The sequence below is a fragment of the Ovis canadensis genome, chromosome X (genome assembly GCF_042477335.2).
Source record: "Ovis canadensis isolate MfBH-ARS-UI-01 breed Bighorn chromosome X, ARS-UI_OviCan_v2, whole genome shotgun sequence".
In the NCBI taxonomy this organism is placed as follows: domain Eukaryota; kingdom Metazoa; phylum Chordata; class Mammalia; order Artiodactyla; family Bovidae; genus Ovis; species Ovis canadensis.
In genome coordinates, this window is record NC_091727.1 from 113,849,069 (window position 1) to 113,862,986 (window position 13,918).

Below are 13,918 nucleotides of genomic sequence, written 5' to 3' on the forward strand. Positions count from 1 at the left end.
GGATTCCCACGTTCTCAAGTTATCACTCAGGTGGAGCTAGAAGACTGTTGCCAGTGCATAGAGTCCTCAACCCATGAATCTTGTCCCCTTTCAGGCATCCCAGGGCTTGCTGAGGCTATCTCAGTGGTAACTACCCACTGTGTAATAATCTAGCAAAGGAATCAATTGTCCTCAGATAACATCACAGGGTATTTAAGCCTGAGGTCTCTGAGCCACAAACCTTCCCTGCTTGGTAAAACATGAAGCAGAAGAGGGCAAATTGTACCTATGAACAGCTTTGATAAATCTGTGAACATGAAACAGAGACCTGACTTTAGTACCAAGTGAAACTACCAAGCCATGGATTTGGTCAAGAGAACTGATTTCTCTGCTCCATTTAGTCACTGTTTCTGAAATTATTAAAATGCCTTTCCCTTGGGCAGGGGAGAAACTAAGCACCAGATATAGGTATATATCTCAGTGGAGATGCCTGCAACTCAGTTCCAATAGGTATTGAGTGCTGCTGCTGCTAAGTCGCTTCAGTCGTGTCTGACTCTATGCTACCTCATAGACGGCAGCCCACCAGGCTTCCCCATCCCTAGGATTCTCTAGGCAAGAACACTGGAGTGGGTTGCTATTGCCTTCTTTTTCTCCATCCTCACAATTATTTTTAAAACTTATTTATTGAAATAAATTTCACATCCCATATAATTCACCCACTGAAAACATGGATACCAGAGGGGGAAGGAGCGATGGGATGAATCAGGAGATTGGGACTGACGTATACACACCACCATGTATGAAACAGATAACTAATGAGAACCTACTACATAGCATAGAGAACTCTACCAATGCTCTGTGATGATATAAATAGAAAGGAAATCCAAAAAAGAAGGGATATATGCATACAAATAGATGATTCATTTTGCTGTACAGCAGAAACTAACACAACAATTTAAAGCAACTATACTCCAATATAATAAATCAAAAATAAAATAGAAGAAAATATATGCCACAGGGTTTAGTATATTTGCTGATATGTACAAACATCACAGATAAAAATTTAGACTTTTCTCATCACCTCAGAAAGAATGTTATACCCTTGGCCAACACCCTGTATTCAAACCATTCCCTGTAAACCATAAGCAACGACTAATACATTTTCTGTCTTTATGGATTTACCACTTTTGCACATTTCTTATAAATGGAAACATAAACTTGCTGCCTTTTGTGCTTGGTGTCATTTATTTTACATATTGTTTTCAAGGTTGACCCATTGTTTGGATATAGCACATTTTGTTTATCCATTTGTTAGTTGATAGACATTTGGATTTTTCTCACCTTGCAATTAATTAATATTCTACTAGAAACAATTTTGGCCATGTTTCTACAAAGACTTATGTTTTCATTTCCCTTGGTTATATAACTAGAAATGAAAAAGTTGAGTCACGTGGTAAAACTGTCTTTAATCATTTCAGGAACTCTGAGTCTGTTTTACAAAATATCAGGCATTTTTACATTACAAAGAGAAGTGTAGGAGAGTCACTAATTTTTCATATACTTGCCAACACTAATTAGTATCTGACATTTAAAATTCTAGGCATCATAGCAGGTATGATGTGGTATCTCTGTTGTTGGGATTTCTATTTCCTTGATAACTAATGACATGAAACATTTTGTTTGCTTATTGGCCACTAGTATATTTTCTTTGGAGAAGTATATATTCAGTTGCTGAATTCATTTTAAGATAATTTTACATTTTAATTATTGGTTAGTGACAGTCCTTTATAAATGCTAGATAGAAATATTTTATTTGATACATGATTTTCAAATATTTCCCTATTCTGTGCACTATCTTTTCACTTTTTTGATAGTAACTTTTAAATCACAAGCATTTGTATGTTTGATGAACTAGAATTTATCTATCTTGCCTTTTGTTGTTAGTGCTTTTTGAGTCATATCTAAGAATATATTGACAAATATAATTCCATGAAGATTTACCCATATGTTTTCTTATGTTTTCGGAGAAGGCAATGGCACCCCACTCCAGTATTCTTGCTTGGAAAATCCCATGGATGGAGGAGCCTGGTGGGCTGCAGTCCATGGGATCACTAAGTCGGACACAACTGAGCAACTTCACTTTTACTTTTCACTCTCATGCATTGGAGAAGGGACTGGCAACCCACTCCGGTGTTCTTGCCTGGAGAATCCCAGGGACAGAAGAGCCTGGTAGGCTGCCATCTCTGGGGTTGCACAGAGTCAGACACGACTGAAGCGACTTAGCAGTAGCAGTTTCTTATGTTTTACAATTTTAAATCACACAGTTAAGTCCTAATTTATACTTATTTATTTTTTGTATATTGTGTGAGGTAAAATATGACTTCATTGTTTTGCATGTTGCTATCCTGAATAAAATCACATATAAATAGAATTATATATTGTGACCAAGTGGAATTTATTAAAGTGATGCACAGTTGGTTCAAAGTGAGGACATTAATCAGTATAGTAAATTATATTAATAGAATAAAGGACAAAAATCACATAATCATCTCAATAGACAGCAAAAAAAAAAAAAGCATTTCTCAAAACCCAACGTTCTTCATGATAGAAACATTCAAAAACAAGTAATAGAAATGAACTCCTCAACCTCATAAAGGGCATCTATGAAAAAATTCACAGCTACAATTATACTTAATAGTGACAGACTGATTCTTTGCCACATATTGGGAATAGAATGAGACATTCATTCTCACCCTTCTTACTCAACATTATATTGTACACTGAACTAGGGCTACTAGTCAAGCATATAAACCAAATTTTTTTAAAATAAATAAACAAAAAAATATCCAGATTAGCAAAGAAGTTAAATTTTAAGTATTTGCAGATAACGTGGTCTGGCACATAGAAAATACAAAGGACTCCACCAAAAAGTATCAGCAATGTTGTAGAATAAAAAAAAATAAAATATCATAGGTATAACCTCAGATATCTCGTGCTTTATTTAAAAAGGGCTTTTTAGAGGATACATCTTTGCTATAATCAATACATAATACATCAACAATTTAATAAAGAAGAAAAGCTTAAAGCTATCCCCCTAAGATCAGGAACAAAACAAAGATACCCACTCATACCAATTACACACAATATGATATTCAAAGTCCCAGCAATAGAAATTAGATAAGAAAAAGAAACAAAAGGCATTCAAATTGGAAAAGCAGAAGTAAAACTGTCTCTATTTGCAGATGACGCAATATATTAAAAAAAACTTAAAATCTCTACCAAAAATCTTTTAGAATCAATAAATGAATTCAGTAAAGTTGCTGAACACAAGATTAATGTACAGAATATCCTGCATTTCTATACACTGATAATAAACTATCAGAAAGGAAAATTAAGGAAAAATTAATGTATAATTAAATCAAAATGAATAATATAACAACTAGGAATAAATTTAACCAAAAAGGTGAAAAATATCTACACTGAAAACTATTAAGAAAATGATGAAAGAAATCAAAGAAGACACAAATGAAAATATATCTCATGCTCATGGATCGGGAGAATTAATATTGTTGGAATGTCCGTACTGTTCAAAGCAATCTATAGATTTAATGCAATCCATGACAAAATTCCAATGGCATATTTCACGGAAGAACAAATAATCTGAAATTTGTATGGGATTAAAAAAAAGGTCTCAAATAGTCAAAACAATCTTGAGAAAGAAGAATTAAGCTATAGGTATCACAATCCCTGATTTTAAACTAAAGTACAAAGTTATAGTAGTCAAAAAAGTATGGTAATGGTGTAAAAACAGGCGTGCTGCAACCCATGGGGTTGGAAAGAGTGAGGAATAACTTAGTGACTGAAAAACAACAACGATTTCCAACAAAAGATGAAGAACTGTACCATTGGGAATGGATATTTCCTTCAACAAATTATGTTAAGAATACTGGTTAGCCATACACAAAAGAACAAAACTAGGCCACTATTTTACACCATATACAAAAATTAACTAAAGTAGGTTATAGACTTTAATGTAATCTGAGAATGGCATTGAAACATGTATAATGTCATATATGAAATGAATCACCAGTCCAGGTTCAATCCATGATATTGGATGTTTGGGGCTGGTGCACTTAGACGACCCAGAAGGATGGTATGGGGAGGGGGGAAGAGGGGGGTTCAGGATGGGAAACAAGTGTACACCTGTGGCAGATTCATGTTGATGTATGGCAAAACCAATACAATATTGTAAAGTAATTAACCTCCAATTAAAAGAAATAAATTTAAAAAATAATAAAAAAAGAAGATCTCACATGCTGCAGCTAAGACCTAACACAGCTAAATAAATAAATAAATGCTTTGAAGTTTAAAGCACTATGTCATGTTATAAAAAGATATTACCAAAAAATAAAATAAAATATACACACACACACACAAAAGAAAAACTCTTTGAAGAAAATATAGGTGGTGAGTTTCTTAACATTGATTTAGCATTTAATTTTGCAGTTTGGCTCCCAAAGTAAAGGCAACAAAAGAAAAAGTAAACAAGTGAAGGTACATCTAACTAGAATGTTTCTGCATAACCAAGGAAGTCACCAATAAAATAAAAAGGTAACCTACTTAATTGGAGAAAATATTTACAAAGTATATTTAGAGTTCAATATCTGAAAAATATAAAGAACCCAAAAAACTCAATAGGAAAAAAGGAAAAAAAGAAAAAAAAAACGGACAGCAGTTCTTAAGATAATTTTCCAAATAAGACATACAGATGGCCAACATATACATGAAAATATTTTCAACAAAGCTAATTATTAAGGTACTGAAAATCAAAATCACAATGAGATATCACCTCAGACATGTTAGAATAGCTATTATCAAAGTCAAGAAGTAACCACTCTTGATAAAAATATGTGAAAAGGAAACCTTCATACAACTCTTGGTGGGAATGTAAATTGGTGCAGCCATTATGGAAACAGAACAGAAATTCCTCCAAAAATTAAAATAGGTCTACAATATGATCTATTTCACTTCTGCATATTTATTTAAAATACAAAACCACTACTTCAAAAAAATATATGCACCTCAATGTTCACCACAGCATTACTTACAATAGCCAACATATGGAATCATATGGAAGAAATCTAACTGTCCATCAAAAGATGAGTGGATACAAATGTATATATACATATACAAATTCACATATACATTGGAATGCTACATAGCTATATAAAAGAAATCTTGGATTTCCCTGGTGATCCAGTGACTGGGAATCCATCTGTCAATGCAGAGGACATAATCCTTGTTCTGGGAAGAATCCACATGCTATGGGGCAACAAAACCCATGCACCACAACTATTAAAGCCCATGCACTCTGGAGCCCGTGTGCCACATCTACTAAGCCCATATGCCACAACTTCTGATGTATGCACACCTTAGAGCCAGTTAACAAGAAATAAAAAAGAGGAGCCATCACAAGGAGAAGAACATGCACTGCAACTAGAGAGGAGTCCCATTTGCCACGACTAAAGAAAGCCATTGTACATCAACAAAGACCCAGCACAGCCAAAAATACGTGTTTTCCTAAAGAAAGAAGGAAATGTTAATATTTGCAACAATATGGATGGACTTTGAGGGTATTATGCTGAATGAATAAGTCAGATAAATAAATACAAATACCTTATAATTTCACTTATATGTGAAATCTGAACAACAAAACAAATTAACTAACAAAACATAACTCATACATATAGAGAACACACTGGTGATTGCTAGTGGAGAAGAGAGTTGGGGACTGCCAAAATGGATGAGGAGAGTCAATTGTAGGATGGCAAATGGTAGCTAGATTTATTGTGGTGGTCACTTTCTAGTATATATAACTATCCGATTATGATGTTGTATACCTGAAACTAACATAATGTTATACACCAGTTTTACCTCATCTAAAAAAAATATGATACTGCCAGATACTATAAGAATGGTAATAATGAAAAGAATGATAATATTAGCAAAGATATGGAGAAATTGCTAGCAGGAATATAATTAATGCATCCACTTTTGAAATATACATGAAAGTTTCTTTAAAAATTACACATAAATTCCATATGACTCAGTCATTCAATTTCAAAGTATATGCCCAAGAGAAATGAGAATAGAAATTCACACAAAAACTTATTCATTTAATGTCTACTGCAGCATTACTCATAATAGCCAAAAGGTGGAAACAACCCAAATGTCTGTCACATGATAAATGGATAAAAGTGGTATATCCATATGATGGAGTATTTATATATATATATATATATATATATATATATATACACAAAGTGAATATATATATTATATATATTTAAAGTATTATATATATATTCAAAATAATGAATTGCTGATATATGCTACAACATGGATGAACCTCAAAATAAGCTAAGTAAAATACCTGTCACAAAAAAATCACATAGTGTATAATTCTATTTATACGAAATATCCAAAGCATGCAACTTTATAGAGAGAGTATACAAGCATTTTCCTAGAGTTTGGGAGAATGAGGTATTGGGGTTGATGAGTAAAGGTTGTGGGACTTCTTCTTGGGGTGATAACAATGTTCTAAAATCTATTTTGGTGATGGCTGATGGTTACTCAACTCCGTGAATATACTAAAATCCATCAAATTGCATACTTGGATGAATTTTATGGTATATGAACTATATCTCAATGGTTGTTGTTTTTTAAAATTTTATTTATTTATTTGCCTGTGCTAGGTATCAGTTAAGGCATGTGGTATCTTACTTGGGGAATGTGGGATCCAGTTCCTTGACCAAGGATTGAACCTGGGACCCCTGCACTGGGAGCTCAGAGTCCCAGCCACTGGATGACCAGGGAAGTCTCTCAATGGTTGTCTGTGTGTATGTGTGTATTTTAAATCTGTCCTCTAAAAGGGCTTCACAGGCGGTGCTAGTGGTAAAGGATTCGCCTGCCAATTCAGGAGACATCAGAGACGTGGGTTCAATCCCTGGATCAGGAAGATTGCTTGGAGGGGGACATGGCAACCTACTCCAGTATTCTTTCCTGGGGAATCCCTGGGAAGAGGAGCCTGACAGGGCATGGTCCATAAGAGTTCAACACAACTGAAGCAACATAGCACACAGGCAGGTCCTTCAAAAATATTTTATAGTTCTTGTCATCAACTTATTATCCTAAGAGTTCTTCTTTCCTTCTCTACTACAAATCATTGGGGAGGAACCAAATTGATTGTAGTGAATGAGAATAGAGAATAAATAAATCAAGATTTGACAGCTTTCTCAGTAATATGGGTATTCACATTAACTTCACTGGAGTGAAACACAATGCTATCTTTTTGTGAAGCCTGCAGCCAAGTCATTCTCCTACTTCAAGCTCCTTATGTTTCTTGGCCTTAATTTTTTGGTCTTTGAAAAAGAATTTAACTTAACTTCTATATTTTCATAACTTAATCATATGTGTTTTGGCTGTGTGTCCCTTTCCCTTTCTCAATCTAGCCATCATATTGTCTCTCCTGAAAAAAACATAGTTGTTTCTGAGGCATAATTTTTTGTTACATTTTAATAATCTCTGCAATAGTTATGAATTCTGAATTCATTCTGAAGTAACACACAAGATTCCTTATAAATTAGAATATGCAAAAATCTCAGCACACTTAACTATTTTTAAAGCAAATTGTAGGTGACAATTTTTTAGGTGATTATACTTAGATATACCTGTGTGCTGTGTTGTACTGTGCTAAGTCACTTTAGTCGTGCCTGACTCTTTGTGACACCATGGACTGTAGACTGCCAGGTTTCTCTGTCCATGAGGTTTTCCAGGCAAGAATACTGGAATGGGTTGCCATTTCCTCCTCCAGGTGAAGGACCTTAAAACTAGAATTCTTAACATTTGTTATAGATCTGTTCTGGTTCCGTTCCGTTCAGTTCAGGCGCTCAGTCGTGTCAGACTCTTTGTGACCCCATGAATTGTAGCACGCCAGTCCTCCCTGTCCATTACCAGCTCGCAGAGTTCATTCAAACTCATGTGCATCAAGTTGGTGATGCCATCTAGCCATCTTATCCTCTGTTGTCCCCTTCTTCTCCTGCCCCCAATCCCTCCCAGCATCAGGGTCTTTTCTAATGAGTCAACCCTTCGCATGAGGTGGCCAAAGTATTGGAGTTTCAGCTTTAGCATCATTCCTTCCAATGAACACCCAGGACTGATCTCCTTTAGAATGGACTGGTTGGGTCTTCTTGCAGTCCATGGGACTCTCAAGAGTCTTCTCCAACACCACAGTTCAAAAGCATCAATTCTTCGGCACTCAGCTTTCTTCACAGTCCAACTCTCACACCCATACATAAACACTGGAAAAACCATAGCCTTGACTATATGGAACTCTGTTGGCAAAGTAATGTCTCTGCTTTTCAATATGCTATCTAGGTTGGTCATAACTTTCCTTCCAAGGAGTAAGCGTCTTTTCACTTCATGGCTGCAGTCACCATCTGCAGTGATTTGGGAGCCCTCAAAAATAAAGTCTGACACTGTTTTCACTGTTTCCCCATCTATTTCCCATCAAGTAATGGGTCCAGATGCCATGATCTTTGTTTTCTGAATGTTGAGCTTTAAGCCAACTTTTTCACTCTCCTTTTTCACTTTCATCAAGAGGCTTTTTACTTCCTCTTCACTTTCTGCCATAAGGGTGGTGTCATCTGCATATCTGAGGTTATTGATATTTTCTTTTCCTTTTGAAAACTAAACTGAAAGGAATCTACTTGTTATGAGTATACTACAGATCTATAATCACGATGGTTATCAGCAATCCTGATTCCAACTTGTGCTTCTTCCAGCCCAGCATTTCTCATGATGTACTCTGCATATAAGTTAAATAAGCAGGGTGACAGTATACAGCCTTGACGTACTCCTTTTCCTATTTGGAACTAGTCTGTTGTTCCATGTCCAGTTCTAACTGTTGCTTCCTGACCTGCATATAGGTTTCTCAAGAGGCTGGTCAGGTGGTCTGGTATTCCCATCTCTTTCAGAATTTTCCAGTGTTTATTGTGATCCACACAGTCAAAGGCTTTGGCATAGTCAATAAAGCAGAAATAGATGTTTTTCTGGAACTCTCTTGCTTTTTCCATGATCCAGCGGATGTTGGCAACTTGATTTTGGTTCGTCTGCCTTTTCTAAAACCAGCTTGAACATCTGGAAGTTCATAGTTTATGTATTGTTGAAGCCTGGCTTGGAGAATTTTGAGCATTACTCAAATTACTCAAATAGTGTGTGAGATGAGTGCAATTGTGCAGTAGTTTGAGCATTCTTTGGCATTGCCTTTCTTTGGGATTGGAATGAAAACTGACCTTTTCCAGTCCTGTGGCCACTGCTGAGTTTTCCAAATTTGCTGGCATATTGAGTGCAGCACTTTCACAGCATCATCTTTCAGGATATGAAATAGCTCAACTGGAATTCCACCACCTGCACTAACTTTGTTCATAGTGATGCTTTCTAAGGCCCACTTGACTTCACATTCCAGGATATCTGGCTCTAGGTGAGTGATCACACCATCATGATTATAGATCTGTAGTATACTCATAACAAGTAGATTCCTTTCAGTTTAGTTTTCAAAAGGAAAAGAAAATACAATGAAAAGGCATTTATAAATGACTTTTAGAATTATAACTCTAAGAAAAATCTTTTTAATCAATATCACATTGATGTTCTCTTGATTTATCTATTATGAAGGTTTTTATCTATTATCATCTTATATTTACTACCTGGAGATATCTACAGATACAAAACCAGACCTAAATCTTCATTTAACCCTATATCTTTAATGAATGAAACTGTTAAATAAATCCTGCCAATAAGTCATAAGCAAAGACTAATAAAGCTTTTGTGTTTATCTGAACATAAAAGACAAAGCACTTCTATTGTAAAAATATTCTGCAAATTAAGAACACCAGGGAGTCACATTAAATGATGTTTGATGCTATAGTCACCAAAGTAATCGAAGTAGAAAATTCTAGAAACATAACACACATATGGAACTTCTGCCTGGTATTCATGGTTAATGTTCATAAGTATTAAGTTTATTCTTTTGAGGATCAATATAACAACAATAACAATAAACCAACTTCAAGGAGTCCAATTCAAATCCAACTACCTTGAAGGAATTACTCAAATGTATTATCATACATTTTATGAAGATTTGGTGGCTGAGCTTACAAAAATTTTAAGATACTGTATAATATGGTCACTAGCTATTATGGTATAAAAGCCTGTAATCATTAAGTTGTTGCTGCTGCTGCTGCTGCTGCTGCTGCTAAGTCATTTCAGTCGTGTCTGACTCTGTGCGACCCCATAGATGGCAGCCCACCAGGCTCCCCTGTCCCTGGGATTCTCAAGGCAAGAACACTGGAGTGGGTTGCCATTTCCTTCTCAAATGCATGAAAGTGAAAAGTGCAAGTGAAGTCGCTCAGTCGTGTCTGACTCTTCCAGGCTCCTTCGTCCATGGGATTTTGCAGGCAAGAGTACTGGAGTGGGGTGCCATTGCCTTCTCTGGTAATCATTAAGTTACATGATGTCAATTTGCTAGATACCCTACCACACTTGTTGCTCAGGTAATATTCAGGTCTTTGAAAAAAAAAAGGCAGGAATATAGTGGAGGATTTAAGGCATTATGGAAAACAATTTCTGAGCAATACTTGCAACATTCAGCCAATATAAAATATTTTAAGTCAGAATAGACTATAACATCATAATCTAATTGTTACTGTAAAGATTATATTAAGTAATAGATACACAATCCTTTAAGTGAATATAGATATAAGAATTTTTTAGAAGAAGAGCTACTGAAACAATGGAAGCTAATAATAAACAGCCAAACTATTTTGTTTATAATGAATTAATGTAAGCTCCTGAATTAGTTCAATGGAATTGTAATACTATCGAGAAATCTCCTGCTGATAAGAAAATGACCAGATATAATGCTTTTGAAATAGTGTGAGAATTATTTTAATGTTAGTGGGCTTCCCTGGTGGCTCAGTGGTGAAGAATCTGCCTGCCAATGCAGGAGACACAGGTTCTATTCTTGATCATGAAGATCCCCTGGAGAAAGAAATGTCAACCCAGTCTAGTATTCTTGCCTGGAAAATCCCATGGGCGAAGGAGCCAGGGGGTTATAGTCTATGGGGTCACAAAAGAGTTGGACACAACTTAGTATCTAAACAATGACAACAATTTAGATATTAAGTTTTATATGAGTGTTCCATAAGATGCCACAGAAAACCCAAAATGAACTTTTCAGGCAGTCCAATAGAATATGTGTAAGGACCTCAAAAAATAAAATAAACAAATTTATTTAAAAATTTTATTGGCACCTATTAGTTATGTATTTAATTAATTTAATATGTGCTACTCATAATTATTTTTAATAAAATTGCTATTTCAACAGAATTTTCTGACACTTTACACTTTTTGTATTGTTTTGATCAATAAAGACTCTTGAGGGAGTTGATCGACTTTAACAAAAATATGACAAAAGAATAAACATTATTCAAATATATTTGCGATTTTTTTTGCAGTTTTAAAAATATTATTTTCACTATATTTTCAAATATGTGTGTTATTTATTGTAAACTACCTTCTAATTGAATTTTATACATGGACAAAGTTGTAGATCCATGTGATAATGCTAAGTGAAGTATAAAACTCCTTAATCCTAATAGGTACAATAATATTAAAAATAGTATACTTTTTTTCTTTTTATCTCCCACAGCAATACTATATTTCTTTTTTCTGAGAGGAAAAATGCTAGATGAACTTTCTCAGTTTTCCAAAGCTTTCGAAATAGCTGATTTGTAAGCAGAAAACAAATACCATATAAAAAAAATCAAAGTGCTATCCTAATGCATAAACATTCATGATATAATTGGCAAATGTTGGCATGAAATAAACCTTCTGGTGACTTATTAAGGAACTTGCAATGTCCACAAATGGAAAGAACATTCATTTAATTGCATAATGCCTTTAGGTACTGGCATTATAAAATATATATATATATATATTTGTTTCTAAAATCCTAGAGGACAAGATTTACCAAGATTTATGGTTTATAGACCCTTGTATTATCATCAATGAAGAAGAATATTTGGCAAGGGGAGGAAAGTTAGACATTCCTACAGAAGTCAGAGACAGGATGACAGTAGAAGGTAGCATAAGAGAGTGAAAATATGGTACAAGTTAGATTAAAACTGCAATAAAGAGTTAGAAGATTGTATTTGGATTTATCTCTACTATACACCCATGCTGAAATCCTAATCAAGTGAAATAATTTCCACCTTCCTTTCTAGTCTGTAAAATGTGATTAATAATGTTTCTCCTCATCATCATCACAATATGTTTATAGAAAAAGTTAACTGAAGATTATATTAAATTGTTGACATTCAGGTAGTCAGTTACAAGTATGTATTGAGTGCCTAAAATGTGCCAGGTGCTATATTGGGTACTAGAGATACAAAGGTAAAGATAATGAGTAAGCGGAGTCTTGATTTTTAGGAGATACATCATTTAGTGAAGCATTTTAATCCTGAATAAAGAGTGAATGAAAACAATGGTAAACAGCACTTATAAAACACCAAAGAAAGGAGAGAACATGGTAAATATTAAGTAATGGCAATCATTTCTATATGGCTGGAGCTTATACAATGCAGATAAAAGAAAATCAAGTATTTTCAATATTCATGTCAGTTTTCAAATACCAATATCATATTGATTGAATTACATTAGTGCCTAAGTTCAGCAACTGTGAGTTACATTTTTTTTAGAGATGATATATCATAAAGAGTATAATTAGAATTAGGAAAATCGGATAGATTATTCAGTAATATAATCACACCAAATTGCATTATTTACAAAAACCTAGAAATTATAGATTACATAAATAAGCTTTCTTATCAAATGTACCAATATGTTATATATATATCAAGCTGACTTAAAACTTAATGCATCTTGCTATAATATCTTTCATCTTTGGATAAGAAACAGACTCTTGGGAGGAGCAGTCCTAAGATGGCAGAGGAATAGGACAGGGAGACCACTTTCTCCCCCACAAATTCATCAAAAGAACATTTGAACGCTGAGTAAATTTCACAGAATGACTTCTGAATGCCAGCAGAGGACATCAGGCACCAAGAAAAGCAGCCCAGTGTCTTCGAGAGGAGGTAGGAAAAATATAAAGGATAAAAAAAAGAGATAAAAGAGGTAGGGACAGAGCTCCATCCCAGGAAGGGAGTCTTAAAAAAGAGAGAAGTTTCCAAACACCAGGAAACACTCTCACTTCCGAGTCTGTGGCGAGCCTTGGAACCACAGAAGGCAACATAACCGGGAGGAAAAATAAATAAATAATTGAAACCCACAAATTACATGCCCAATGGTAACTCCCCCAGCGGAGAAGCAGTGCAGACGCCTGCATCCACCACTAGCAAGCGGGGGCTGGGCAGGGAGACATATGCTGCATTGCTTAGAGTAAGGAACCGGCCTGAATGCCCTGAGGGCAATCTGAGGGAACTAACTTGGGATAGCAAACCAGACTGTGGGATAGCTACCACGCAGAAAGCCCTAACCTAAGACAGCACCAGGCCCTCTCACAGAACAAAGGACTGAGCAGAGCTAGCTGGCTGCAGGCCAGCCCATCCCCCTCTGGTGACAGGCAGGCGAGGGCAGCCAGAGCTGGAAGGAGGCAATCGTGGCCCCAGAGAGGCATTATCGACCAAACTGCAAGCAGGCTTCATTGCTAACCAAGACTTCATGGGATTCTGGATGGTCAACATCCACCTGACAAGGTGTGCTGGTTGTACACCCAGAAAACCGAGCAGCAGGGATGGGGGAGGTGATAAGTCGCAGTGACCGTGCTCACCAAACACCTGGGCACCTGAGTTGCTCTGAC